The following is a 20552-nucleotide window of genomic DNA, read 5'->3' on the forward strand; positions in this document are numbered from 1 at the left end:
TGCGATATTCTTCTATTGCCCTGGGTTCAAAGCCTCGGTAGCGCAGTAGGCAGCGCGTCAGTCTCATAACCCTCTTAATGGAGCTATCTGGAGACCGTGAGTTCGATCCTCACCCGGGGCAGCGTTTCTTTTTGAGAAAGTTGTTACTTGTTTTGTTAACGTTGCGATATTCTTCTGTTGCCATTGGTTCGAAGCCTGGGTAGCACAGTAGGCAGCGCGTTAGTCTCATAATCCTCTCAATAGAGCTATCTGGAGGTCGTTAGTTAGATCCTCACCCGGGGCAATGTTTCCTTTTGAGAAAATTGTTACTTGTTTTGTTAACGTTGCGATATTCTTCTATTGCCATTGTTTCGAAGCCTCGGTAGCGCAGTAGGCAGCGCGTCAGTCTCATAATCCTCTCAATAGAGCTATCTGAAAGTCGTGAGTTTGATCCTCACCCGGGGCAACGTTTCTTTTTGAGAAAGTTGTTACTTGTTTTGTTAACGTTGCGATATTCTTCTATTGCCCTTGGTTCAAAGCCTCGGTAGCGCAGTAGGCAGCGCGTCAGTCTCATAATCCTCTCAATGGAGCTATCTGGAGACCGTGAGTTCGATCCTCACCCGGGGCAGCGTTTCTTTTTGAGAAAGTTGTTACTTGTTTTGTTAACGTTGCGATATTCTTCTATTGCCATTAGTTAGAAGCCTCGGTAGCGCAGTAGGCAGCGCGTTAGTCTCATAATCCTCTCTATAGAGCTATCTGAAGGTCGTGAGTTCGATCCTCACCCGGGGCAACGTTTCCTTTTGAGAAAGTTGTTACTTGTTTTGTTAACGTTGCGATATTCTTCTATTGCCTTGGCTTCAAAGCCTCGGTAGCGCAGTAGGCAGCACGTCAGTCTCATAACCCTCTCAATGGAGCTATCTGGATATCGTGAGTTCGATCCTCACCCGGGGCAACGTTTCTTTTTGAGAAAGTTGTTACTTGTTTTGTTAACGTTGCGATATTCTTCTATTGCCATTGGTTCGAAGCCTCGGTAGCGCAGTAGGCAACGCGTCAGTCTCATAATCCTCTCAATAGAGCTATCTGAAGGTCGTGAGTTCGATCCTCACCTGGGGCAACGTTTCTTTTTGAGAAAGTTGTTACTTGTTTTGTTAACGTTGCGATATTCTGCTATTGCCCTGGGTTCATAGCCTCGGTAGCGCAGTAGGCAGCGCGTCATTCTCATAATCCTCTCAATGGAGCTATCTGGATTTCGTGAGTTCGATCCTCACCTGGGGCAACGTTTCTTTTTGAGAAAGGTGTTACTTGTTTTGTTAACGTTGCGATATTCTTCTGTTGCCATTGGTTCGAAGCCTAGGTAGCACAGTAGGCAGCGCGTTAGTCTCATAATCCTCTCAATAGAGCTATCTGGAGGTCGTTAGTTCGATCCTCACCCGGTGCAACGTTATTTTTCGAAAAAGTTGTTACTTGTTTTGTTAACGTTGAGATATTCTTCTATAGAAGTTGGTTCGAAGCCTAGGTAGCGCAGTAGACAGCGCGTCAGTCTCATAATCCTCTCAATAGAGCTATCTGAAGGTCGTGAGTTCGATCCTCACCCGGGGCAATGTTTCCTTTTGAGAAAGTTGTTACTTGTTTTGTTAACGTTGCGATATTCTTCTATTGCCATTGCTTCGAAGCCTCGGTAGCACAGTAGGCAGCGCGTCAGTCTCATAATCCTCTCAATGGAGCTATCTAGGGGTCGTGAGTTCGATCCTCACCCAGGGCAACGTTTCTTTTTGAGAAAGTTTTTACTTGTTTTGTTAGCGTTGCGATATTCTTCTTTTGCCATTGGTTCGAAGCCTCGGTAGCGCAGTAGGCAGCGCGTCAGTCTCATAATCCTCCCAATAGAGCTATTTGAAGGTCGGGACTTCGATCCTCACCCGGGGCAACGATTCTATTTGAGAAAGTTGTGACTTGTTTTGTTAACTTGCGATATTCTTCTATTACCATTGGTTCGAAGCCTCGGTAGCGCAGTAGGCAGCGCGTCAGTGTCGTAATTCTCTCAATAGAGCTATCTGGAGGTCGTTAGTTCGATCCTCACCCGGGGCAACGTTATTTTTCGAAAAAGTTGTTACTTGTTTTGTTAACGTTGAGATATTCTTCTATAGAAATTGGTTCGAAGCCTCGGTAGCGCAGTAGGCAGCGCGTCAGTCTCATAATCCTCTCAATAATGCTATCTGAAGGTCGGGAGTTCGATCCTCACCCGGGGCAACGTTATTTTTCGAAAAAGTTGTTACTTGTTTTGTTAACGTTGAGATATTCTTCTATAGAAATTGGTTCGAAGCCTCGGTAGCGCAGTAGGCAGCGCGTCAGTCTCATAATCCTCTCAATAGAGCTATCTGAAGGTCGTGAGTTCGATCCTCACCCGGGGCAATGTTTCCTTTTGAGAAAGTTGTTACTTGTTTAGTTAACGTTGCGATATTCTTCTATTGCCCTGGGTTCAAAGCCTCGGTAGCGCAGTAGGCAGCGCGTCAGACACATAATCCCCTCAATGGAGCTATCTGGAGATCGTGAGTTCGATCCTCACCCGGGGCAACGTTTCTTTTTGAGAAAGTTGTTACTTGTTTTGTTAACGTTGCGATATTCTTCTATTGCCATTGGTTCGAAGCCTCGGTAGCGCAGTAGGCAGCGCGTCAGTCTCATAACCCTCTCAATAGAGCTATCTGAAGGTCATGAGTTCGATCCTCACCCGGGGCAACGTTTCCTTTTGAGAAAGTTGTTACTTGTTTTGTTAACGTTGCGATATTTTTCTATTTCCCTGGGTTCAATGCCTCGGTAGCGCAGTAGGCAGCGCGTCAGTCTCATAAACCTCTCAATGGAGCTATCTAGAGACCGTGAGTTCGATCCTCACCCGGGGCAGCGTTTCTTTTTGAGAAAGTTGTTACTTGTTTTGTTAACGTTGCGATATTCTTCTATTGCCATTAGGTAGAAGCCTCGGTAGCGCAGTAGGCACCGCGTCAGTCTCATAATCCTCTCTATAGAGCTATCTGAAGGTCGTGAGTTCGATTCTCACCCGGGGCAATGTTTCCTTTTGAGAAAGTTGTTACTTGTTTTGTTAACGTTGCGATATTCTTCTATTGCCATTGGTTCGAAGCCTCGGTAGCGCAGTAGGCAGCGCGTCAGTCTCATAATCCTCTCAATAGAGCTATCTGAAGGTCGTGAGTTCGATCCTCACCCGGGGCAACGTTTCCTTTTGAGAAAGTTGTTACTTGTTTTGTTAACGTTGCGATATTCTTCTATTGCCATTGGTTCGAAGCCTCGGTAGCGCAGTAGGCAGCGCGTCAGTCTCATAATCCTCTCAATAGAGCTATCTGAAGGTCGTGAGTTTGATCCTCACCCGGGGCAACGTTTCTTTTTGAGAAAGTTGTTACTTGTTTTGTTAACGTTGCGATATTCTTCTATTGCCCTGGGTTCAAAGCCTCGGTAGCGCAGTAGGCAGCGCGTCAGTCTCATAATCCTCTCAATGGAGCTATCTGGAGACCGTGTGTTCGATCCTCACCCGGGGCAGCGTTTCTTTTTGAGAAAGTTGTTACTTGTTTTGTTAACGTTGCGATATTCTTCTATTGCCATTAGTTAGAAGCCTCGGTAGCGCAGTAGGCAGCGCGTTAGTCTCATAATCCTCTCTATAGAGCTATCTGAAGGTCGTGAGTTCGATCCTCACCCGGGGCAACGTTTCCTTTTGAGAAAGTTGTTACTTGTTTTGTTAACGTTGCGATTTTCTTCTATTGCCGTGGCTTCAAAGCCTCGGTAGCGCAGTAGGTAGCACGTCAGTCTCATAATCCTCTCAATGGAGCTATCTGGATATCGTGAGTTCGATCCTCACCCGGGGCAACGTTTCTTTTTGAGAAAGTTGTTACTTGTTTTGTTAACGTTGCGATATTCTTCTATTGCCATTTGTTCGAAGCCTCGGTAGCGCAGTAGGCAACGCGTCAGTCTCATAATCCTCTCAATAGAGCTATTTGAAGGTCGTGAGTTCGATCCTCACCCGCGCCAACGTTTCTTTTTGAGAAAGTTGTTACTTGTTTTTTAACGTTGCGATATTCTGCTATTGCCCTGGGTTCATAGCCTCGGTAGCGCAGTAGGCAGCGCGTCATTCTCATAATCCTCTCAATGGAGCTATCTGGATTTCGTGAGTTCGATCCTCACCTGGGGCAACGTTTCTTTTTGAGAAAGGTGTTACTTGTTTTGTTAACGTTGCGATATTCTTCTATTGCCATTGGTTCGAAGCCTCGGTAGCACAGTAGGCAGCGCGTCAGTCTCATAATCCTCTCAATGGAGCTATCTAGGAGTCGTGAGTTCGATCCTCACACGGGGCAACGATTCCTTTTGAGAAAGTTGTTACTTGTTTTGTTAACTTGCGATATTCTTCTATTACCATTGGTGCGAAGCCTCGGTAGCGCAGTACGCAGCGCGTCAGTCTCATAATCCTCTCAATAGAGCTATCTGAAGGTCGTGAGTTCGATCCTCACCCGGGGCAACGTTTCTTTTTGAGAAAGTTGTTACTTGTTTTGTTAACGTTGCGATATTCTTCTGTTGCCATTGATTCGAAGCCTGGGTAGCACAGTAGGCAGCGCGTTAGTCTCATAATCCTCTCAATAGAGCTATCTGGAGGTCGTTAGTTCGATCCTCACCCGGGGCAACGTTATTTTTCGAAAAAGTTGTTACTTGTTTTGTTAACGTTGAGATATTCTTCTATAGTAATTGGTTCGAAGCCTCGGTAGCGCAGTAGGCAGCGCGTCAGTCTCATAATCCTCTCAATAGAGCTATCTGAAGGTCGTGAGTTCGATCCTCACCCGGGGCAATGTTTCCTTTTGAGAAAGTTGTTACTTGTTTAGTTAACGTTGCGATATTCTTCTATTGCCCTGGGTACAAAGCCTCGGTAGCGCAGTAGGCAGCGCGTCAGACACATAATCCCCTCAATGGAGCTATCTGGAGATCGTGAGTTCGATCCTCACCCGGGGCAACGTTTCTTTTTGAGAAAGTTGTTACTTGTTTTGTTAACGTTGCGATATTCTTCTATTGCCATTGGTTCGAAGCCTCGGTAGCGCAGTAGGCAGCGCGTCAGTCTCATAACCCTCTCAATAGAGCTATCTGAAGGTCGTGAGTTCGATCCTCACCCGGGGCAACGTTTCCTTTTGAGAAAGTTGTTACTTGTTTTGTTAACGTTGCGATATTCTTCTATTTCCCTGGGTTCAAAGCCTCGGTAGCGCAGTAGGCAGCGCGTCAGTCTCATAAACCTCTCAATGGAGCTATCTAAAGACCGTGAGTTCGATCCTCACCCGGGGCAGCGTTTCTTTTTGAGAAAGTTGTTACTTGTTTTGTTAACGTTGCGATATTCTTCTATTGCCATTAGTTAGAAGCCTCGGTAGCGCAGTAGGCAGCGCGTCAGTCTCATAATCCTCTCTATAGAGCTATCTGAAGGTCGTGAGTTCGATCCTCACCCGGGGCAATGTTTCCTTTTGAGAAAGTTGTTACTTGTTTAGTTAACGTTGCGATATTCTTCTATTGCCCTGGGTACAAAGCCTCGGTAGCGCAGTAGGCAGCGCGTCAGACACATAATCCCCTCAATGGAGCTATCTGGAGATCGTAACTTCGATCCTCACCCGGGGCAACGTTTCTTTTTGAGAAAGTTGTTACTTGTTTTGTTAACGTTGCGATATTCTTCTGTTGCCATTGGTTCGAAGCCTGGGTAGCGCAGTAGGCAGCGCGTTAGTCTCATAATCCTTTCAATAGAGCTATCTGGAGGTCGTTAGTTAGATCCTCACCCGGGGCAATGTTTCCTTTTGAGAAAGTTGTTACTTGTTTTGTTAACGTTGCGATATTCTTCTATTGCCCTGGCTTCAAAGATTCGGTAGCGCAGTAGGCAGCACGTCAGTCTCATAATCCTCTCAATGGAGCTATCTGGATATCTTGAGTTCGATCCTCACCCGGGGCAACGTTTCTTTTTGAGAAAGTTGTTACTTGTTTTGTTAACGTTGCGATATTCTTCTGTTGCCATTGGTTCGAAGCCTGGGTAGCACAGTAGGCAGCGCGTTAGTCTCATAATCCTCTCAATAGAGCTATCTGGAGGTCGTTAGTTAGATCCTCACCCGGGGCAATGTTTCCTTTTGAGAAAGTTGTTACTTGTTTTGTTAACGTTGCGATATTCTTCTATTGCCATTGGTTCGAAGCCTCGGTAGCGCAGTAGGCAGCGCGTCAGTCTCATAATCCTCTCAATAGAGCTATCTGAAGGTCGTGAGTTCGATCCTCACCCGGGGCAACGTTTCCTTTTGAGAAGGTTGTTACTTGTTTTGTTAACGTTGCGATATTCTTCTATTGCCATTGGTTCGAAGCCTCGGTAGCGCAGTAGGCAGCGCGTCAGTCTCATAATCCTCTCAATAGAGCTATCTGAAGGTCGTGAGTTTGATCCTCACCCGGGGCAACGTTTCTTTTTGAGAAAGTTGTTACTTGTTTTGTTAACGTTGCGATATTCTTCTATTGCCCTGGGTTCAAAGCCTCGGTAGCGCAGTAGGCAGCGCGTCAGTCTCATAACCCTCTTAATGGAGCTATCTGGAGACCGTGAGTTCGATCCTCACCCGGGGCAGCGTTTCTTTTTGAGAAAGTTGTTACTTGTTTTGTTAACGTTGCGATATTCTTCTGTTGCCATTGGTTCGAAGCCTGGGTAGCACAGTAGGCAGCGCGTTAGTCTCATAATCCTCTCAATAGAGCTATCTGGAGGTCGTTAGTTAGATCCTCACCCGGGGCAATGTTTCCTTTTGAGAAAATTGTTACTTGTTTTGTTAACGTTGCGATATTCTTCTATTGCCATTGTTTCGAAGCCTCGGTAGCGCAGTAGGCAGCGCGTCAGTCTCATAATCCTCTCAATAGAGCTATCTGAAAGTCGTGAGTTTGATCCTCACCCGGGGCAACGTTTCTTTTTGAGAAAGTTGTTACTTGTTTTGTTAACGTTGCGATATTCTTCTATTGCCCTTGGTTCAAAGCCTCGGTAGCGCAGTAGGCAGCGCGTCAGTCTCATAATCCTCTCAATGGAGCTATCTGGAGACCGTGAGTTCGATCCTCACCCGGGGCAGCGTTTCTTTTTGAGAAAGTTGTTACTTGTTTTGTTAACGTTGCGATATTCTTCTATTGCCATTAGTTAGAAGCCTCGGTAGCGCAGTAGGCAGCGCGTTAGTCTCATAATCCTCTCTATAGAGCTATCTGAAGGTCGTGAGTTCGATCCTCACCCGGGGCAACGTTTCCTTTTGAGAAAGTTGTTACTTGTTTTGTTAACGTTGCGATATTCTTCTATTGCCTTGGCTTCAAAGCCTCGGTAGCGCAGTAGGCAGCACGTCAGTCTCATAACCCTCTCAATGGAGCTATCTGGATATCGTGAGTTCGATCCTCACCCGGGGCAACGTTTCTTTTTGAGAAAGTTGTTACTTGTTTTGTTAACGTTGCGATATTCTGCTATTGCCCTGGGTTCATAGCCTCGGTAGCGCAGTAGGCAGCGCGTCATTCTCATAATCCTCTCAATGGAGCTATCTGGATTTCGTGAGTTCGATCCTCACCTGGGGCAACGTTTCTTTTTGAGAAAGGTGTTACTTGTTTTGTTAACGTTGCGATATTCTTCTGTTGCCATTGGTTCGAAGCCTAGGTAGCACAGTAGGCAGCGCGTTAGTCTCATAATCCTCTCAATAGAGCTATCTGGAGGTCGTTAGTTCGATCCTCACCCGGTGCAACGTTATTTTTCGAAAAAGTTGTTACTTGTTTTGTTAACGTTGAGATATTCTTCTATAGAAGTTGGTTCGAAGCCTAGGTAGCGCAGTAGGCAGCGCGTCAGTCTCATAATCCTCTCAATAGAGCTATCTGAAGGTCGTGAGTTCGATCCTCACCCGGGGCAATGTTTCCTTTTGAGAAAGTTGTTACTTGTTTTGTTAACGTTGCGATATTCTTCTATTGCCATTGCTTCGAAGCCTCGGTAGCACAGTAGGCAGCGCGTCAGTCTCATAATCCTCTCAATGGAGCTATCTAGGGGTCGTGAGTTCGATCCTCACCCAGGGCAACGTTTCTTTTTGAGAAAGTTTTTACTTGTTTTGTTAGCGTTGCGATATTCTTCTTTTGCCATTGGTTCGAAGCCTCGGTAGCGCAGTAGGCAGCGCGTCAGTCTCATAATCCTCCCAATAGAGCTATTTGAAGGTCGGGACTTCGATCCTCACCCGGGGCAACGATTCTATTTGAGAAAGTTGTGACTTGTTTTGTTAACTTGCGATATTCTTCTATTACCATTGGTTCGAAGCCTCGGTAGCGCAGTAGGCAGCGCGTCAGTGTCGTAATCCTCTCAATAGAGCTATCTGGAGGTCGTTAGTTCGATCCTCACCCGGGGCAACGTTATTTTTCGAAAAAGTTGTTACTTGTTTTGTTAACGTTGAGATATTCTTCTATAGAAATTGGTTCGAAGCCTCGGTAGCGCAGTAGGCAGCGCGTCAGTCTCATAATCCTCTCAATAATGCTATCTGAAGGTCGGGAGTTCGATCCTCACCCGGGGCAATGTTTCCTTTTGAGAAAGTTTTACTTGTTTAGTTAACGTTGCGATATTCTTCTATTTCCCTGGGTTCAAAGCCTCGGTAGCGCAGTAGGCAGCGCGTCAGTCTCATAAACCTCTCAATGGAGCTATCTAAAGACCGTGAGTTCGATCCTCACCCGGGGCAGCGTTTCTTTTTGAGAAAGTTGTTACTTGTTTTGTTAACGTTGCGATATTCTTCTATTGCCATTAGTTAGAAGCCTCGGTAGCGCAGTAGGCAGCGCGTCAGTCTCATAATCCTCTCTATAGAGCTATCTGAAGGTCGTGAGTTCGATCCTCACCCGGGGCAATGTTTCCTTTTGAGAAAGTTGTTACTTGTTTAGTTAACGTTGCGATATTCTTCTATTGCCCTGGGTACAAAGCCTCGGTAGCGCAGTAGGCAGCGCGTCAGACACATAATCCCCTCAATGGAGCTATCTGGAGATCGTAACTTCGATCCTCACCCGGGGCAACGTTTCTTTTTGAGAAAGTTGTTACTTGTTTTGTTAACGTTGCGATATTCTTCTGTTGCCATTGGTTCGAAGACTGGGTAGCGCAGTAGGCAGCGCGTTAGTCTCATAATCCTCTCAATAGAGCTATCTGGAGGTCGTTAGTTAGATCCTCACCCGGGGCAATGTTTCCTTTTGAGAAAGTTGTTACTTGTTTTGTTAACGTTGCGATATTCTTCTATTGCCCTGGCTTCAAAGATTCGGTAGCGCAGTAGGCAGCACGTCAGTCTCATAATCCTCTCAATGGAGCTATCTGGATATCTTGAGTTCGATCCTCACCCGGGGCAACGTTTCTTTTTGAGAAAGTTGTTACTTGTTTTGTTAACGTTGCGATATTCTTCTGTTGCCATTGGTTCGAAGCCTGGGTAGCACAGTAGGCAGCGCGTTAGTCTCATAATCCTCTCAATAGAGCTATCTGGAGGTCGTTAGTTAGATCCTCACCCGGGGCAATGTTTCCTTTTGAGAAAGTTGTTACTTGTTTTGTTAACGTTGCGATATTCTTCTATTGCCATTGGTTCGAAGCCTCGGTAGCGCAGTAGGCAGCGCGTCAGTCTCATAATCCTCTCAATAGAGCTATCTGAAGGTCGTGAGTTCGATCCTCACCCGGGGCAACGTTTCCTTTTGAGAAGGTTGTTACTTGTTTTGTTAACGTTGCGATATTCTTCTATTGCCATTGGTTCGAAGCCTCGGTAGCGCAGTAGGCAGCGCGTCAGTCTCATAATCCTCTCAATAGAGCTATCTGAAGGTCGTGAGTTTGATCCTCACCCGGGGCAACGTTTCTTTTTGAGAAAGTTGTTACTTGTTTTGTTAACGTTGCGATATTCTTCTATTGCCCTGGGTTCAAAGCCTCGGTAGCGCAGTAGGCAGCGCGTCAGTCTCATAACCCTCTTAATGGAGCTATCTGGAGACCGTGAGTTCGATCCTCACCCGGGGCAGCGTTTCTTTTTGAGAAAGTTGTTACTTGTTTTGTTAACGTTGCGATATTCTTCTGTTGCCATTGGTTCGAAGCCTGGGTAGCACAGTAGGCAGCGCGTTAGTCTCATAATCCTCTCAATAGAGCTATCTGGAGGTCGTTAGTTAGATCCTCACCCGGGGCAATGTTTCCTTTTGAGAAAATTGTTACTTGTTTTGTTAACGTTGCGATATTCTTCTATTGCCATTGTTTCGAAGCCTCGGTAGCGCAGTAGGCAGCGCGTCAGTCTCATAATCCTCTCAATAGAGCTATCTGAAAGTCGTGAGTTTGATCCTCACCCGGGGCAACGTTTCTTTTTGAGAAAGTTGTTACTTGTTTTGTTAACGTTGCGATATTCTTCTATTGCCCTTGGTTCAAAGCCTCGGTAGCGCAGTAGGCAGCGCGTCAGTCTCATAATCCTCTCAATGGAGCTATCTGGAGACCGTGAGTTCGATCCTCACCCGGGGCAGCGTTTCTTTTTGAGAAAGTTGTTACTTGTTTTGTTAACGTTGCGATATTCTTCTATTGCCATTAGTTAGAAGCCTCGGTAGCGCAGTAGGCAGCGCGTTAGTCTCATAATCCTCTCTATAGAGCTATCTGAAGGTCGTGAGTTCGATCCTCACCCGGGGCAACGTTTCCTTTTGAGAAAGTTGTTACTTGTTTTGTTAACGTTGCGATATTCTTCTATTGCCTTGGCCTCAAAGCCTCGGTAGCGCAGTAGGCAGCACGTCAGTCTCATAACCCTCTCAATGGAGCTATCTGGATATCGTGAGTTCGATCCTCACCCGGGGCAACGTTTCTTTTTGAGAAAGTTGTTACTTGTTTTGTTAACGTTGCGATATTCTTCTATTGCCATTGGTTCGAAGCCTCGGTAGCGCAGTAGGCAACGCGTCAGTCTCATAATCCTCTCAATAGAGCTATCTGAAGGTCGTGAGTTCGATCCTCACCTGGGGCAACGTTTCTTTTTGAGAAAGTTGTTACTTGTTTTGTTAACGTTGCGATATTCTGCTATTGCCCTGGGTTCATAGCCTCGGTAGCGCAGTAGGCAGCGCGTCATTCTCATAATCCTCTCAATGGAGCTATCTGGATTTCGTGAGTTCGATCCTCACCTGGGGCAACGTTTCTTTTTGAGAAAGGTGTTACTTGTTTTGTTAACGTTGCGATATTCTTCTGTTGCCATTGGTTCGAAGCCTAGGTAGCACAGTAGGCAGCGCGTTAGTCTCATAATCCTCTCAATAGAGCTATCTGGAGGTCGTTAGTTCGATCCTCACCCGGTGCAACGTTATTTTTCGAAAAAGTTGTTACTTGTTTTGTTAACGTTGAGATATTCTTCTATAGAAGTTGGTTCGAAGCCTAGGTAGCGCAGTAGGCAGCGCGTCAGTCTCATAATCCTCTCAATAGAGCTATCTGAAGGTCGTGAGTTCGATCCTCACCCGGGGCAATGTTTCCTTTTGAGAAAGTTGTTACTTGTTTTGTTAACGTTGCGATATTCTTCTATTGCCATTGCTTCGAAGCCTCGGTAGCACAGTAGGCAGCGCGTCAGTCTCATAATCCTCTCAATGGAGCTATCTAGGGGTCGTGAGTTCGATCCTCACCCAGGGCAACGTTTCTTTTTGAGAAAGTTTTTACTTGTTTTGTTAGCGTTGCGATATTCTTCTTTTGCCATTGGTTCGAAGCCTCGGTAGCGCAGTAGGCAGCGCGTCAGTCTCATAATCCTCCCAATAGAGCTATTTGAAGGTCGGGACTTCGATCCTCACCCGGGGCAACGATTCTATTTGAGAAAGTTGTGACTTGTTTTGTTTACTTGCGATATTCTTCTATTACCATTGGTTCGAAGCCTCGGTAGCGCAGTAGGCAGCGCGTCAGTGTCGTAATCCTCTCAATAGAGCTATCTGGAGGTCGTTAGTTCGATCCTCACCCGGGGCAACGTTATTTTTCGAAAAAGTTGTTACTTGTTTTGTTAACGTTGAGATATTCTTCTATAGAAATTGGTTCGAAGCCTCGGTAGCGCAGTAGGCAGCGCGTCAGTCTCATAATCCTCTCAATAATGCTATCTGAAGGTCGGGAGTTCGATCCTCACCCGGGGCAATGTTTCCTTTTGAGAAAGTTTTACTTGTTTAGTTAACGTTGCGATATTCTTCTATTGCCCTGGGTTCAAAGCCTCGGTAGGCAGCGCGTCAGACACATAATCCCCTCAATGGAGCTATCTGGAGATCGTGAGTTCGATCCTCACCCGGGACAACGTTTCTTTTTGAGAAAGTTGTTACTTGTTTTGTTAACGTTGCGATATTCTTCTATTGCCATTGGTTCGAAGCCTCGGTAGCGCAGTAGGCAGCGCGTCAGTCTCATAACCCTCTCAATAGAGCTATCTGAAGGTCGTGAGTTCGATCCTCACCCGGGGCAACGTTTCCTTTTGAGAAAGTTGTTACTTGTTTTGTTAACGTTGCGATATTCTTCTATTTCCCTGGGTTCAAAGCCTCGGTAGCGCAGTAGGCAGCGCGTCAGTCTCATAAACCTCTCAATGGAGCTATCTGGATATCTTGAGTTCAATCCTCACCCGGGGCAAAATTTCTTTTTGAGAAATTTGTTACTTGTTTTGTTAACGTTTCGATATTCTTCTGTTGCCATTGGTTCGAAGCCTGGGTAGCACAGTAGGCAGCGCGTTAGTCTCATAATCCTCTCAATAGAGCTATCTGGAGGTCGTTAGTTAGATCCTCACCCGGGGAAACTTTATTTTTCGAAAAAGTTGTTACTTGTTTTGTTAACGTTGAGATATTCTTCTATAGAAATTGGTACGAAGCCTCGGTAGCGCAGTAGGCAGCGCGTCAGTCTCATAATCCTCTCAATAGAGCTATCTGAAGGTCGTGAGTTCGATCCTCACCCGGGGCAATGTTTCCTTTTGAGAAAGTTGTTACTTGTTTTGTTAACGTTGCGATATTCTTCTATTGCCCTGGGTTCAAAGCCTCGGTAGCGCAGTAGGCAGCACGTCAGACACATAATCCTCTCAATGGAGCTATCTGGAGATCGTGAGTTCGATACTCACCCGGGGCAACGTTTCTTTTTGAGAAAGTTGTTACTTGTTTTGTTAACGTTGCGATATTCTTCTATTGCCATTGGTTCGAAGCCTCGGTAGCGCAGTAGGCAGCGCGTCAGTCTCATAATCCTCTCAATAGAGCTATTTGAAGGTCGTGAGTTCGATCCTCACCCGGGGCAACGTTTCCTTTTGAGAAAGTTGTTACTTGTTTATTAACGTTGCGATATTCTTCTATTGACCTGGGTTCAAAGCCTCGGTAGCGCAGTAGGCAGCGCATCAGTCTCATAATCCTCTCAAATGGAGCTATCTGGAGACCGTGAGTTCGATCCTCACCAGGGGCAACGGTTCTCTTTGAGAAAGTTGTTACTTGTTTTGTTAACGTTGCGATATTCTTCTATTGCCATTAGTTAGAAGCCTCGGTAGCGCAGTAGGCAGCGCGTCAGTCTCATAATCCTCTCTATAGAGCTATCTGAAGGTCGTGAGTTCGATCCTCACCCGGGGCAACGTTTCCTTTTGAGAAAGTTGTTACTTGTTTTGTTAACGTTGCGATATTCTTCTATTGCACTGGGTTCAAAGCCTCGGTAGCGCAGTAGGCAGCGCGTCAGTCTCATAATCCTCTCTATAGAGCTATATGAAGGTCGTGAGTTCGATCCTCACCCGGGGCAACGTTTCTTTTTGAGAAAAATGTTACTTGTTTTGTTAACGTTGCGATATTCTTCTATTGCCATGGTTTCGACGCCTCGGTAGCGCAGTAGGCAGCGCATCAGTCTCATAATCCTCTCAATAGAGCTATCTGAAGGTCGTGAGTTCGATCCTCACCCGGGTTAACGTTATTTTATGAAAAATCTTTTTCTTTTTTTTGTTAAAGTTGCGATATTCATCTATTGCCATTGCTTCGACGCCTCTGTAGCGCAGTAGGCAGCGCGTCAGAATCATTATTATCTCAATAGAGCTATTTGAAATTAGTGAGTTCGATCCTCACTCGTGGCTACGTTATTTTTTGAAAAAGTTGTTACTTGTTTTGTTAACGTTGCGATATTCTTCTATTGCCATTGGCTCGAAGCCTCGGTAGCGCGGTAGGTAGCGCGTCAGTCTCATAATCTTCTCTATAGAGCTATCTGAAGGTCGTGAGTTCGATCCTCACCCGGGGCAACGTTTCTTTTTGAGGAAGTTGTTACTTGTTTTGTTAGCGTTGCGATATTCTTCTATTGCCATGGTTTCGAAGCCTCGGCAGCGCAGTAGGCAGCGCGTCAGTCTCATAATCCTCTCAATAGAGCTATCTGAAGGTCGTGAGTTCGATCGTCACCCGGAGCAATGTTGTATTTTGAACATCCTTTTTCTTTTTTTGCTAAAGTTGCGATATTCATCTTTTGCCATTGATTCGAAGCATGGGTAGCACAGTAGGCAGCGCGTCAGTCTCATAAATCTCTCAATAGAGCTATCTGAAGGTCGTGAGTTCGATCCTCACCCGGGGCAATGTTTCCGTTTGAGAAAGTTGTTACTGGTTTTGTTAACGTTGCGATATTCTTCTATTTCCCTGGGTTCAAAGCCTCGGTAGCGCAGTAGGCAGCGCGTCAGTCTCATAAACCTCTCAATGGAGCTATCTAGAGACCGTGAGTTCGATCCTCACCCGGGGCAGCGTTTCTTTTTGAGAAAGTAGTTACTTGTTTTGTTAACGTTGCGATATTCTTCTATTGCCATTAGTTAGAAGCCTCGGTAGCGCAGTAGGCAGCGCGTCAGTCTCATAATCCTCTCTATAGAGCTATCTGAAGGTCGTGAGTTCGATCCTATCCCGGGGCAACGTTTCCTTTTGAGAAAGTTGTTACTTGTTTTGTTAACGTTGCGATATTCTTCTATTGCCCTGGCTACAAAGCCTCGGTAGCGCAGTAGGCAGCACGTCAGTCTCATAATCCTCTCAATGGAGCTATCTGGATATCTTGAGTTCGATCCTCACCCGGGGCAAAATTTCTTTTTGAGAAAGTTGTTACTTGTTTTGTTAACGTTTCGATATTCTTCTGTTGCCATTGGTTCGAAGCCTGGGTAGCACAGTAGGCAGCGCGTTAGTCTCATAATCCTCTCAATAGAGCTATCTGGAGGTCGTTAGTTAGATCCTCACCCGGGGCAACTTTATTTTTCGAAAAAGTTGTTACTTGTTTTGTTAACGTTGAGATATTCTTCTATAGAAATTGGTACGAAGCCTCGGTAGCGCAGTAGGCAGCGCGTCAGTCTCATAATCCTCTCAATAGAGCTATCTGAAGGTCGTGAGTTCGATCCTCACCCGGGGCAATGTTTCCTTTTGAGAAAGTTGTTACTTGTTTTGTTAACGTTGCGATATTCTTCTATTGCCCTGGGTTCAAAGCCTCGGTAGCGCAGTAGGCAGCACGTCAGACACATAATCCTCTCAATGGAGCTATCTGGAGATCGTGAGTTCGATACTCACCCGGGGCAACGTTACTTTTTGAGAAAGTTGTTACTTGTTTTGTTAACGTTGCGATATTCTTCTATTGCCATTGGTTCGAAGCCTCGGTAGCGCAGTAGGCAGCGCGTCAGTCTCATAATTCTCTCAATAGAGCTATCTGAAGGTCGTGAGTTCGATCCTCACCCGGGGCAACGTTTCCTTTTGAGAAAGTTGTTACTTGTTTATTAACGTTGCGATATTCTTCTATTGACCTGGGTTCAAAGCCTCGGTAGCGCAGTAGGCAGCGCATCAGTCTCATAATCCTCTCAATGGAGCTATCTGGAGACCGTGAGTTCGATCCTCACCAGGTTCAACGGTTCTCTTTGAGAAAGTTGTTACTTGTTTTGTTAACGTTGCGATATTCTTCTATTGCCATTAGTTAGAAGCCTCGGTAGCGCAGTAGGCAGCGCGTCAGTCTCATAATCCTCTCTATAGAGCTATCTGAAGGTCGTGAGTTCGATCCTCACCCGGGGCAACGTTTCCTTTTGAGAAAGTTGTTACTTGTTTTGGTAACGTTGCGATATTCTTCTATTGCCCTGGGTTCAAAGCCTCGGTAGCGCAGTAGGCAGCGCGTCAGTCTCATAATCCTCTCTATAGAGCTATATGAAGGTCGTGAGTTCGATCCTCACCCGGGGCAACGTTTCTTTTTGAGAAAAATGTTATTTGTTTTGTTAACGTTGCGATATTTTTCTATTGCCATGGTTTCGACGCCTCGGTAGCGCAGTAGGCAGCGCATCAGTCTCATAATCCTCTCAATAGAGCTATCTGAAGGTCGTGAGTTCGATCCTCACCCGGGTTAACGTTATTTTATGAAAAATCTTTTTCTTTTTTTTGTTAAAGTTGCGATATTCATCTATTGCCATTGCTTCGACGCCTCTGTAGCGCAGTAGGCAGCGCGTCAGAATCATTATTATCTCAATAGAGCTATTTGAAATTAGTGAGTTCGATCCTCACTCGTGGCTACGTTATTTTTTGAAAAAGTTGTTACTTGTTTTGTTAACGTTGCGATATTCTTCTATTGCCATTGGCTCGAAGCCTCGGTAGCGCAGTAGGTAGCGCGTCAGTCTCATAATCTTCTCTATAGAGCTATCTGAAGGTCGTGAGTTCGATCCTCACCCGGGGCAACGTTTCTTTTTGAGGAAGTTGTTACTTGTTTTGTTAGCGTTGCGATATTCTTCTATTGCCATGGTTTCGAAGCCTCGGCAGCGCAGTAGGCAGCGCGTCAGTCTCATAATCCTCTCAATAGAGCTATCTGAAGGTCGTGAGTTCGATCGTCACCCGGAGAAATGTTGTATTTTGAACATCCTTTTTCTTTTTTTGCTAAAGTTGCGATATTCATCTTTTGCCATTGATTCGAAGCATGGGTAGCACAGTAGGCAGCGCGTTGGTCTCATAATCCTCTCAATAGAGCTATCTGGAGGTCGTTAGTTCGATCCTCACCCGGGGCAACGTTATTTTTCGAAAAAGTTGTTACTTGTTTTGTTAACGTTGAGATATTCTTCTATAGAAATTGGTTCGAAGCCTCGGTAGCGCAGTAGGCAGCGCGTCAGTCTCATAAATCTCTCAATAGAGCTATCTGAAGGTCGTGAGTTCGATCCTCACCCGGGGCAATGTTTCCTTTTGAGAAAGTTGTTACTTGTTTTCTTAACGTTGCGATATTCTTCTATTGCCCTGGGTTCAAAGCCTCGGTAGCGCAGTAGGCAGCGCGTCAGACACATAATCCCCTCAATGGAGCTATCTGGAGATCGTGAGTTCGATCCTCACCCGGGGCAACGTTTCTTTTTGAGAAAGTTGTTACTTGTTTTGTTAACGTTGCGATATTCTTCTATTGCCATTGGTTCGAAGCCTCGGTAGCGCAGTAGGCAGCGCGTCAGTCTCATAATCCTCTCAATAGAGCTATCTGAAGGTCGTGAGTTCGATCCTCACCCGGGGCAACGTTTCCTTTTGAGAAAGTTGTTACTTGTTTTGTTAACGTTGCGATATTCTTCTATTGCCCTGGGTTCAAAGCCTCGGTAGCGCAGTAGGCAGCGCGTCAGTCTCATAATCCTCTCAATGGAGCTATCTGGAGACCGTAAGTTCGATCCTCACCCGGGGCAACGTTTCTTTTTGAGAAAGTTGTTAATTGTTTTGTTAACGTTGCGATATTCTTCTGTTGCCATTGGTTCGAAGCCTGGGTAGCACAGTAGGCAGCGCGTTAGTCTCATAATCCTCTCAATAGAGCTATCTGGAGGTCGTTAGTTCGATCCTCACCCGGGGCAACGTTATTTTTCGAAAAAGTTGTTACTTGTTTTGTTAAAGTTGAGATATTCTTCTATAGAAGTTGGTTCGAAGCCTCGGTAGCGCAGTAGGCAGCGCGTCAGTCTCATAATCCTCTCAATAGAGCTATCTGAAGGTCGTGAGTTCGATCCTCACCCGGGGCAATGTTTACTTTTGAGAAAGTTGTTACTTGTTTTGTTAACGTTGCGATATTCTTCTATTGCCATTGGTTCGAAGCCTCGGTAGCACAGTAGGCAGCGCGTCAGTCTCATAATCCTTTCAATGGAGCTATCTAGGGGTCGTGAGTTCAATCCTCACCCAGGGCAACGTTTCTTTTTGAGAAAGTTGTTACTTGTTTTGTTAACGTTGCGATATTCTTCTTTTGCCATTGGTTCGAAGCCTCGGTAGCGCAGTAGGCAGCGCGTCAGTCTCATAATCCTCCCAATAGAGCTATCTGAAGGTCGTGAGTTCGATCCTCACCCGGGGCAACGATTCCTTTTGAGAAAGTTGTTACTTGTTTTGTTAACTTGCGATATTCTTCTATTACCATTGGTTCGAAGCCTCGGTAGCGCAGTAGGTAGCGCGTCAGTGTCGTAATCCTCTCAATGGAGCTATCTAGGGGTCGTGAGTTCGATCCTCACCCGGGGCAACGTTTCTTTTTGAGAAAGTTGTTACTTGTTTTGTTAACGTTGCGATATTCTTCTATTGCCATTGGATCGAAGCCTCGGTAGCGCAGTAGGCAGCACGTCAGTCTCATTATCCTCTCAATGGAGCTATCTAGATATCGTGAGTTCGATCCTCACCCGGGGCAACGTTTCTTTTTGAGAAAGTTGTTACTTGTTTTGTTAACGTTGCGATATTCTTCTGTTGCCATTGGTTCGAAGCCTGGGTAGCACAGTAGGCAGCGCGTTAGTCTCATAATCCTCTCAATAGATCTATCTGGAGGTCGTTAGTTCGATCCTCACCCGGGGCAACGTTATTTTTCGAAAAAGTTGTTACTGGTTTTGTTAACGTTGAGATATTCTTCTATAGAAGTTGATTCGAAGCCTCGGTAGCGCAGTAGGCAGCGCGTCAGTCTCATAATCCTCTCAATAGAGCTATCTGAAGGTCGTGAGTTCGATCCTCACCCGGGGCAATGTTTCCTTTTGAGAAAGTTGTTACTTGTTTTGTTAACGTTGCGATATTCTTCTATTGCCATTGGTTCGAAGCCTCGGTAGCACATTAGGCAGCGCGTCAGTCTCATAATCCTCTCAATGGAGCTATCTAGGGGTCGTGAGTTCGATCCTCACCCAGGGCAACGTTTCTTTTTAAGAAGGGTGTTACTTGTTTTGTTAACGTTGCGATATTCTTCTTTTGCCATTGGTTCGAAGCCTCGGTAGCGCAGTAGGCAGCGCGTCAGTCTCATAATCCTCTCATTAGAGCTATCTGAAGGTCGTGAGTTCGATCCTCACCCGGGGCAACGTTTCTTTTTGAGAAAGTTGTTACTTGTTTTGTTAACGTTGCGATATTCTTCTGTTGCCATTGATTCGAAGCCTGGGTAGCACAGTAGGCAGCGCGTTAGTCTCATAATCCTCTCAATAGAGCTCTCTGGAGGTCGTTAGTTCGATCCTCACCCGGGGCAACGTTATTTTTCGAAAAAGTTGTTACTTGTTTTGTTAACGTTGAGATATTCTTCTATAGAAATTGGTTCGAAGCCTCGGTAGCGCAGTAGGCAGCGCGTCAGTCTCATAATCCTCTCAATAGAGCTATCTGAAGGTCGTGAGTTCGATCCTCACCCGGGGCAATGTTTCCTTTTGAGAAAGTTGTTACTTGTTTAGTTAACGTTGCGATATTCTTCTATTACCCTGGGTTCAAAGCCTCGGTAGCGCAGTAGGCAGCGCGTCAGTCTCATAAACCTCTCAATGGAGCTATCTAGAGACTGTGAGTTCGATCCTCACCCGGGGCAGCGTTTCTTTTTGAGAAAGTTGTTACTTGTTTTGTTAACGTTGCGATATTCTTCTATTGCCATTAGTTAGAAGCCTCGGTAGCGCAGTAGGCAGCGCGTCAGTCTCATAAACTTCTCTATAGAGCTATCTGAAGGTCGTGAGTTCGATCCTCACTCGGGGCAACGTTTCCTTTTGAGAAAGTTGTTACTCGTTTTGTTAACGTTGCGATATTCTTCTATTGCCCTGGCTTCAAAGCCTCGGTAGCGCAGTAGGCAGCACGTCAGTCTCATAATCCTCTCAATGGAGCTATGTGGATATCTTGAGTTCGATCCTCACCCGGGGCAACGTTTCTTTTTGAGAAAGTTGTTACTTGTTTTGTTAACGTTGCGATATTCTTCTATTGCCATTGGTTCGAAGCCTGGGTAGCGCAGTAGGCAGCGCGTCAGTCTCATAATCCTCTCAATAGAGCTATCTGAAGGTCGTGAATTCGATCCTCACCCGGGGCAATGTTTCCTTTTGAGAAAGTTGTAACTTGTTTTGTTAACGTTGCGATATTCTTCTATTGCCCTGGGTTCAAAGCCTCGGTAGCGCAGTAGGCAGCACATAAGACACATAATCCTCTCAATGGAGCTATCTGGAGATCGTGAGTTCGATACTCACCCGGGGCAACGTTTCTTTTTGAGAAAAATGTTAATTGTTTTGTTAACGTTGCGATATTCTTCTATTGCCATTGGTTCGAAGCCTCGGTAGCGCAGTAGGCAGCGCGTCAGTCTCATAATCCTCTCAATAGAGCTATCTGAAGGTCGTGAGTTTGATCCTCACCCGGGGCAACGTTTCGTTTTGAGAAAGTTGTTACTTGTTTAT

At 45.6% G+C, this 20552-nt stretch overlaps 44 non-coding genes across 44 annotated transcripts; all 44 read left to right on the top strand.

The window, feature by feature from the left end:
* Positions 1-31: 31 nt before the first annotated feature.
* Positions 32-121, top strand: Trnam-cau (transfer RNA methionine (anticodon CAU)). The gene is given in 2 exon segments: positions 32-68; positions 86-121. It is a non-coding gene; the product is annotated as a tRNA-Met (tRNA).
* Positions 122-517: 396 nt separating this feature from the next.
* Positions 518-607, top strand: Trnam-cau (transfer RNA methionine (anticodon CAU)). Its single transcript is given in 2 exon segments — positions 518-554; positions 572-607. It is a non-coding gene; the product is annotated as a tRNA-Met (tRNA).
* A 72-nt stretch (positions 608-679) lies between these two features.
* Trnam-cau (transfer RNA methionine (anticodon CAU)) lies at positions 680-769 on the top strand. Its single transcript is given in 2 exon segments — positions 680-716; positions 734-769. It is a non-coding gene; the product is annotated as a tRNA-Met (tRNA).
* Positions 770-1003: 234 nt separating this feature from the next.
* Trnam-cau (transfer RNA methionine (anticodon CAU)) lies at positions 1004-1093 on the top strand. Its single transcript is given in 2 exon segments — positions 1004-1040; positions 1058-1093. It is a non-coding gene; the product is annotated as a tRNA-Met (tRNA).
* A 1205-nt stretch (positions 1094-2298) lies between these two features.
* On the top strand, positions 2299-2388 carry Trnam-cau (transfer RNA methionine (anticodon CAU)). Its single transcript is given in 2 exon segments — positions 2299-2335; positions 2353-2388. It is a non-coding gene; the product is annotated as a tRNA-Met (tRNA).
* A 234-nt stretch (positions 2389-2622) lies between these two features.
* Trnam-cau (transfer RNA methionine (anticodon CAU)) lies at positions 2623-2712 on the top strand. Its single transcript is given in 2 exon segments — positions 2623-2659; positions 2677-2712. It is a non-coding gene; the product is annotated as a tRNA-Met (tRNA).
* A 234-nt stretch (positions 2713-2946) lies between these two features.
* Trnam-cau (transfer RNA methionine (anticodon CAU)) lies at positions 2947-3036 on the top strand. Its single transcript is given in 2 exon segments — positions 2947-2983; positions 3001-3036. It is a non-coding gene; the product is annotated as a tRNA-Met (tRNA).
* A 72-nt stretch (positions 3037-3108) lies between these two features.
* On the top strand, positions 3109-3198 carry Trnam-cau (transfer RNA methionine (anticodon CAU)). The gene is given in 2 exon segments: positions 3109-3145; positions 3163-3198. It is a non-coding gene; the product is annotated as a tRNA-Met (tRNA).
* Positions 3199-3270: 72 nt separating this feature from the next.
* Trnam-cau (transfer RNA methionine (anticodon CAU)) lies at positions 3271-3360 on the top strand. The gene is given in 2 exon segments: positions 3271-3307; positions 3325-3360. It is a non-coding gene; the product is annotated as a tRNA-Met (tRNA).
* A 234-nt stretch (positions 3361-3594) lies between these two features.
* Trnam-cau (transfer RNA methionine (anticodon CAU)) lies at positions 3595-3684 on the top strand. The gene is given in 2 exon segments: positions 3595-3631; positions 3649-3684. It is a non-coding gene; the product is annotated as a tRNA-Met (tRNA).
* Positions 3685-4726: 1042 nt separating this feature from the next.
* On the top strand, positions 4727-4816 carry Trnam-cau (transfer RNA methionine (anticodon CAU)). The gene is given in 2 exon segments: positions 4727-4763; positions 4781-4816. It is a non-coding gene; the product is annotated as a tRNA-Met (tRNA).
* Positions 4817-5050: 234 nt separating this feature from the next.
* On the top strand, positions 5051-5140 carry Trnam-cau (transfer RNA methionine (anticodon CAU)). Its single transcript is given in 2 exon segments — positions 5051-5087; positions 5105-5140. It is a non-coding gene; the product is annotated as a tRNA-Met (tRNA).
* Positions 5141-5374: 234 nt separating this feature from the next.
* Trnam-cau (transfer RNA methionine (anticodon CAU)) lies at positions 5375-5464 on the top strand. The gene is given in 2 exon segments: positions 5375-5411; positions 5429-5464. It is a non-coding gene; the product is annotated as a tRNA-Met (tRNA).
* A 720-nt stretch (positions 5465-6184) lies between these two features.
* Trnam-cau (transfer RNA methionine (anticodon CAU)) lies at positions 6185-6274 on the top strand. Its single transcript is given in 2 exon segments — positions 6185-6221; positions 6239-6274. It is a non-coding gene; the product is annotated as a tRNA-Met (tRNA).
* Positions 6275-6346: 72 nt separating this feature from the next.
* Positions 6347-6436, top strand: Trnam-cau (transfer RNA methionine (anticodon CAU)). Its single transcript is given in 2 exon segments — positions 6347-6383; positions 6401-6436. It is a non-coding gene; the product is annotated as a tRNA-Met (tRNA).
* Positions 6437-6508: 72 nt separating this feature from the next.
* Trnam-cau (transfer RNA methionine (anticodon CAU)) lies at positions 6509-6598 on the top strand. Its single transcript is given in 2 exon segments — positions 6509-6545; positions 6563-6598. It is a non-coding gene; the product is annotated as a tRNA-Met (tRNA).
* A 396-nt stretch (positions 6599-6994) lies between these two features.
* On the top strand, positions 6995-7084 carry Trnam-cau (transfer RNA methionine (anticodon CAU)). The gene is given in 2 exon segments: positions 6995-7031; positions 7049-7084. It is a non-coding gene; the product is annotated as a tRNA-Met (tRNA).
* Positions 7085-7156: 72 nt separating this feature from the next.
* Trnam-cau (transfer RNA methionine (anticodon CAU)) lies at positions 7157-7246 on the top strand. The gene is given in 2 exon segments: positions 7157-7193; positions 7211-7246. It is a non-coding gene; the product is annotated as a tRNA-Met (tRNA).
* A 1528-nt stretch (positions 7247-8774) lies between these two features.
* Trnam-cau (transfer RNA methionine (anticodon CAU)) lies at positions 8775-8864 on the top strand. The gene is given in 2 exon segments: positions 8775-8811; positions 8829-8864. It is a non-coding gene; the product is annotated as a tRNA-Met (tRNA).
* A 720-nt stretch (positions 8865-9584) lies between these two features.
* On the top strand, positions 9585-9674 carry Trnam-cau (transfer RNA methionine (anticodon CAU)). The gene is given in 2 exon segments: positions 9585-9621; positions 9639-9674. It is a non-coding gene; the product is annotated as a tRNA-Met (tRNA).
* A 72-nt stretch (positions 9675-9746) lies between these two features.
* On the top strand, positions 9747-9836 carry Trnam-cau (transfer RNA methionine (anticodon CAU)). The gene is given in 2 exon segments: positions 9747-9783; positions 9801-9836. It is a non-coding gene; the product is annotated as a tRNA-Met (tRNA).
* Positions 9837-9908: 72 nt separating this feature from the next.
* Trnam-cau (transfer RNA methionine (anticodon CAU)) lies at positions 9909-9998 on the top strand. Its single transcript is given in 2 exon segments — positions 9909-9945; positions 9963-9998. It is a non-coding gene; the product is annotated as a tRNA-Met (tRNA).
* A 396-nt stretch (positions 9999-10394) lies between these two features.
* Trnam-cau (transfer RNA methionine (anticodon CAU)) lies at positions 10395-10484 on the top strand. The gene is given in 2 exon segments: positions 10395-10431; positions 10449-10484. It is a non-coding gene; the product is annotated as a tRNA-Met (tRNA).
* A 72-nt stretch (positions 10485-10556) lies between these two features.
* Trnam-cau (transfer RNA methionine (anticodon CAU)) lies at positions 10557-10646 on the top strand. The gene is given in 2 exon segments: positions 10557-10593; positions 10611-10646. It is a non-coding gene; the product is annotated as a tRNA-Met (tRNA).
* Positions 10647-10880: 234 nt separating this feature from the next.
* Positions 10881-10970, top strand: Trnam-cau (transfer RNA methionine (anticodon CAU)). Its single transcript is given in 2 exon segments — positions 10881-10917; positions 10935-10970. It is a non-coding gene; the product is annotated as a tRNA-Met (tRNA).
* Positions 10971-12328: 1358 nt separating this feature from the next.
* On the top strand, positions 12329-12418 carry Trnam-cau (transfer RNA methionine (anticodon CAU)). Its single transcript is given in 2 exon segments — positions 12329-12365; positions 12383-12418. It is a non-coding gene; the product is annotated as a tRNA-Met (tRNA).
* Positions 12419-12814: 396 nt separating this feature from the next.
* On the top strand, positions 12815-12904 carry Trnam-cau (transfer RNA methionine (anticodon CAU)). Its single transcript is given in 2 exon segments — positions 12815-12851; positions 12869-12904. It is a non-coding gene; the product is annotated as a tRNA-Met (tRNA).
* A 234-nt stretch (positions 12905-13138) lies between these two features.
* On the top strand, positions 13139-13228 carry Trnam-cau (transfer RNA methionine (anticodon CAU)). Its single transcript is given in 2 exon segments — positions 13139-13175; positions 13193-13228. It is a non-coding gene; the product is annotated as a tRNA-Met (tRNA).
* Positions 13229-13462: 234 nt separating this feature from the next.
* On the top strand, positions 13463-13552 carry Trnam-cau (transfer RNA methionine (anticodon CAU)). The gene is given in 2 exon segments: positions 13463-13499; positions 13517-13552. It is a non-coding gene; the product is annotated as a tRNA-Met (tRNA).
* Positions 13553-14111: 559 nt separating this feature from the next.
* Trnam-cau (transfer RNA methionine (anticodon CAU)) lies at positions 14112-14201 on the top strand. The gene is given in 2 exon segments: positions 14112-14148; positions 14166-14201. It is a non-coding gene; the product is annotated as a tRNA-Met (tRNA).
* A 1044-nt stretch (positions 14202-15245) lies between these two features.
* On the top strand, positions 15246-15335 carry Trnam-cau (transfer RNA methionine (anticodon CAU)). Its single transcript is given in 2 exon segments — positions 15246-15282; positions 15300-15335. It is a non-coding gene; the product is annotated as a tRNA-Met (tRNA).
* A 234-nt stretch (positions 15336-15569) lies between these two features.
* Trnam-cau (transfer RNA methionine (anticodon CAU)) lies at positions 15570-15659 on the top strand. Its single transcript is given in 2 exon segments — positions 15570-15606; positions 15624-15659. It is a non-coding gene; the product is annotated as a tRNA-Met (tRNA).
* A 233-nt stretch (positions 15660-15892) lies between these two features.
* Trnam-cau (transfer RNA methionine (anticodon CAU)) lies at positions 15893-15982 on the top strand. Its single transcript is given in 2 exon segments — positions 15893-15929; positions 15947-15982. It is a non-coding gene; the product is annotated as a tRNA-Met (tRNA).
* Positions 15983-16541: 559 nt separating this feature from the next.
* Trnam-cau (transfer RNA methionine (anticodon CAU)) lies at positions 16542-16631 on the top strand. Its single transcript is given in 2 exon segments — positions 16542-16578; positions 16596-16631. It is a non-coding gene; the product is annotated as a tRNA-Met (tRNA).
* A 396-nt stretch (positions 16632-17027) lies between these two features.
* Positions 17028-17117, top strand: Trnam-cau (transfer RNA methionine (anticodon CAU)). The gene is given in 2 exon segments: positions 17028-17064; positions 17082-17117. It is a non-coding gene; the product is annotated as a tRNA-Met (tRNA).
* Positions 17118-17351: 234 nt separating this feature from the next.
* Trnam-cau (transfer RNA methionine (anticodon CAU)) lies at positions 17352-17441 on the top strand. Its single transcript is given in 2 exon segments — positions 17352-17388; positions 17406-17441. It is a non-coding gene; the product is annotated as a tRNA-Met (tRNA).
* A 396-nt stretch (positions 17442-17837) lies between these two features.
* On the top strand, positions 17838-17927 carry Trnam-cau (transfer RNA methionine (anticodon CAU)). Its single transcript is given in 2 exon segments — positions 17838-17874; positions 17892-17927. It is a non-coding gene; the product is annotated as a tRNA-Met (tRNA).
* A 234-nt stretch (positions 17928-18161) lies between these two features.
* On the top strand, positions 18162-18251 carry Trnam-cau (transfer RNA methionine (anticodon CAU)). Its single transcript is given in 2 exon segments — positions 18162-18198; positions 18216-18251. It is a non-coding gene; the product is annotated as a tRNA-Met (tRNA).
* A 71-nt stretch (positions 18252-18322) lies between these two features.
* Trnat-cgu (transfer RNA threonine (anticodon CGU)) lies at positions 18323-18412 on the top strand. The gene is given in 2 exon segments: positions 18323-18359; positions 18377-18412. It is a non-coding gene; the product is annotated as a tRNA-Thr (tRNA).
* Positions 18413-18808: 396 nt separating this feature from the next.
* Trnam-cau (transfer RNA methionine (anticodon CAU)) lies at positions 18809-18898 on the top strand. The gene is given in 2 exon segments: positions 18809-18845; positions 18863-18898. It is a non-coding gene; the product is annotated as a tRNA-Met (tRNA).
* A 234-nt stretch (positions 18899-19132) lies between these two features.
* Trnam-cau (transfer RNA methionine (anticodon CAU)) lies at positions 19133-19222 on the top strand. The gene is given in 2 exon segments: positions 19133-19169; positions 19187-19222. It is a non-coding gene; the product is annotated as a tRNA-Met (tRNA).
* Positions 19223-19456: 234 nt separating this feature from the next.
* Trnam-cau (transfer RNA methionine (anticodon CAU)) lies at positions 19457-19546 on the top strand. The gene is given in 2 exon segments: positions 19457-19493; positions 19511-19546. It is a non-coding gene; the product is annotated as a tRNA-Met (tRNA).
* A 234-nt stretch (positions 19547-19780) lies between these two features.
* Positions 19781-19870, top strand: Trnam-cau (transfer RNA methionine (anticodon CAU)). Its single transcript is given in 2 exon segments — positions 19781-19817; positions 19835-19870. It is a non-coding gene; the product is annotated as a tRNA-Met (tRNA).
* A 558-nt stretch (positions 19871-20428) lies between these two features.
* Positions 20429-20518, top strand: Trnam-cau (transfer RNA methionine (anticodon CAU)). The gene is given in 2 exon segments: positions 20429-20465; positions 20483-20518. It is a non-coding gene; the product is annotated as a tRNA-Met (tRNA).
* Positions 20519-20552: the final 34 nt, after the last annotated feature.

The sequence above is a fragment of the Argiope bruennichi genome, chromosome 8 (genome assembly GCF_947563725.1).
Source record: "Argiope bruennichi chromosome 8, qqArgBrue1.1, whole genome shotgun sequence".
Lineage (NCBI taxonomy): Eukaryota > Metazoa > Arthropoda > Arachnida > Araneae > Araneidae > Argiope > Argiope bruennichi.